Source organism: Phocoena sinus, chromosome X (genome assembly GCF_008692025.1).
Source record: "Phocoena sinus isolate mPhoSin1 chromosome X, mPhoSin1.pri, whole genome shotgun sequence".
Classification (NCBI taxonomy): domain Eukaryota; kingdom Metazoa; phylum Chordata; class Mammalia; order Artiodactyla; family Phocoenidae; genus Phocoena; species Phocoena sinus.
Window position 1 is genome coordinate 82,648,193 of NC_045784.1, and position 3,216 is coordinate 82,651,408.

Here is a 3,216-nt window from a genome sequence, read left to right on the forward strand (position 1 = left end):
AGCAAGATAGATAATATGCTGGGCCTTAAAATAAATCTCAATAAATATCAAAAGATTTAAATATTACAGAGAATTTTCTCCAAGCACAATAGAACTAAATTATAAATTAATAACAAAAAAAATCTAGAAATATCCTCAAATGGTTTAAAATTAAGCAGCCTACTTGTAAATGACCCTAGAGTCAAAGAATAAATTACAAGGGGAATTATAAAATAAATACACCTGGGCAATAGAACCCAGGACACCAACATGGTGCCAGTGATACCAGTGAAGGAGAAGAAATTCATGGATGTCAAAATAGGGGAGCTGGATATTAATGTGGGATTTCACCCCTAAAGGCATTGTTGGAGCATTTCAAAGAGGTTATTACAAGTATATCAATGGAAGAAAGGAAGCATCACTGGGGTTTCTATGGTGCTGGCAACTTACATGCTTTTCAACTATTGTCTTTCTTAGAAGGAACTCAAACATGAGAGGTTATGCAAGTACCACTGAAGAGAGCCCAGTGTGGAGTGCAACTCTGCATTCCTGACCATGACCTTTTTTGCTTGGCACCCTTCCTTGAGGAACACAATGGTATAAATCTTTTCATATCCTAATTGAGAATTAACGTCCAATAAAAGATGACTGGTACATGTAAAAAAAAAAAAGAAAAAAGAAAAGAAATCCACCTGAAATGTAATGAAAATGCAATACAGCAAAATGTGTGGGAAGCAGCTAAAGCAGTGCTTAGAAGGAAATGTATAAATCTGAATATATAAAAAAAGCAGGTCTTCTTTATATAAAAGAAAGGCTCAAAATTATTGATCTTAATTTTTACCTTATGAAGCTAAAAAAGAAGGGAAAATTAAACCCAAAGTAGGAGAAAGAAAATAATGAAGATAAGAGCAAAAATCAATAAAATAGAAAACACGAACAGTAGAAAAAATTAACAAAAAAATCTGGTTCTTTGAAAAGTTTGATAAAATAGATAAACTCTGTTGTAGATCAATGAATAAATAAAAGGTCAAATACAAATTACAAGTATCAGGAATGAAAGAAAGGATATTATTGCAGACCCTACACACATTAAAATGATACCCAAAGAATATTATGAATAACTTTATGCTAATGAAACTGACAAATTGGATGATATGGATTAATTCCTTGAATGATAAAAATTGCCAAAACTGACATGAAAAGATATAGAAAATTATAATGACTACATTTATGAAAGAAATTGAATGTATAATAAAAGTACAAAGAAAATTTCCAGAACACAAGTTCTTGTTGATGAATTCTGTGAAACATTTAAGAAGAAAATAACATTAATCTCATAAAACTTGTTTAGAAGATGAAGGAAGGGAAAATCCCTCCTAATTTGCTTTATGAGGTCCGAATAAGCCAGTTTCCAAAATCTGACAAAGGCACTACAAGAACAGAAAATAACAAGCTAGATGAATACCCAAAAAATCCTTAACACGATAGTAGGAAATTAAATACAGCAATATAGATAGATGATAGATAGATAGATAGATAGATAATAGATACATAAAGATAATAGAGGCATACTTCATTTTATTGTGCTTCTTTATTGTGTTTCACAGATATTGTGTTTTTTACAAATTGAAGGTTTTGGCAATCCTGCATTTTTCCAATAGCATTAGCTCATTTCGTGTCTCTGTGTCACACTTTAGTAATTCTTGCAATATTTCAAACTTTTTCATTATTATTATATTTGATATCATCATCTGTGATCAGTGATCTTTGATGTTACTACAACTCTGAAGGTTCAGATGATGATTAAGATTTTTAGTGATAAAGTATTGGTTTTAGTAAGATCTTACGGAAAACACTGAATGAACTTTTTGGCCAACCCAACATTTTTTAAACTAAAGTATGTATATTCTTTTTTAGACATAATGTTATTGCACACTTAATAGCCTACAGTATCATGTAAACATAATTTTTATGTGCACTGGGAAACCAAAAAGTTCATGTGACTTGTTTTATTGCAGTATTCACTTTGTTGCAATGGTGTGGAACTGAACCTGCAATAACTCTGAGGTCTGCCTGTACAAGATGAGTAAGTGGGATTTATTCCTGTACATGATGAGTGATGCAATATTGGTTTAACATTCAAAATCAATCATTGTAACTCACCATTTTAAGGGAATAAAGGAGAAAAATCATAAAATCATTTCAAAAGATGCAGAAGAATAATTTGACAAATTCTACATTTCTTTATGATTTAAAAATAAGATATTCTTAGCAATTAGGTAAGGAACTTAGTCCAATAAAAGGGATCTACAAAAAGCCTATAGCTAACATTATTGATACTGATGCACTATTGGATGCTTTTCCCCTAAGAGTAGAAATTAGACTAAAATGTCACCTATCAGCATATTTCTTCAATATTGTACTGGATGTCCTAGTCAGTTTAGTAAGTCAACAGAAAGAGACAAAAAACTTGAAAGTTGGAAGGGAAAAATTAAAATTTTTTAATTAAGGAAGGCATGATTATATATTTAGAAAATTGTAAGGAATGTACAAATTAACTACTAGAAGTAAAAAGTAAATTTATCAAGATCTCAAATTACAAGGTCAAGATACAAAAATTTTAAAAATAATTGTGTTTCAGTACCAGCATTATGCAATTGGAAGTGAATTTTAAAAATTTATAGTAACATCAAAAACATAAAATATTTAGGAACAAACTGAACAAGAGATGTGCAAGACATCTACACTGAAAAGTTCAAAATATTGTAAGATAAATTTAAACATTTCTAAGCAAAGGGAAAAAAACTTTTTGGTTCTGGTCCAAAACATAGAGTTTAGAAGTCATCACAACAAGCAAAAGATGAATAAACTGAAAATCAACAACACTTATTAGGTCCATCAGACAATTGAGGTCACAGGGCAAGCTGCCAACCTGAAAATTGTAAAGATAGGCAAACACAGAGAATCACAGCTTAACAGGAGCAGAAGTCCGCTGCTGGAGTCAGTACTGTGATTGACAAATTGCTGGAGGCTCAGTGTGGATGAGCTTGAGAGTTTAAAAAATGGATGGCTCAGTCTTAGGGATGCCCCCACATTTTTTAAAGTTTTATCCAGGAGCCCCACTAAGTTTGCAGGGTTAATATGGGAGAAAATTTCCCTCATGCTCCTGTCAGAGGGAGGGGGAAAATAGCCATTTTGGAAAGCACCCAGTGTATTCTGCTCTCCCTAACAAAAACA

At 31.7% G+C, this 3,216-nt stretch overlaps 1 pseudogene; it reads left to right on the top strand.

Moving 5' to 3' along the window:
- The first annotated feature begins 249 nt into the window (after positions 1 to 249).
- LOC116748060 lies at positions 250 to 495 on the top strand (annotated as a pseudogene).
- Positions 496 to 3,216: the final 2,721 nt, after the last annotated feature.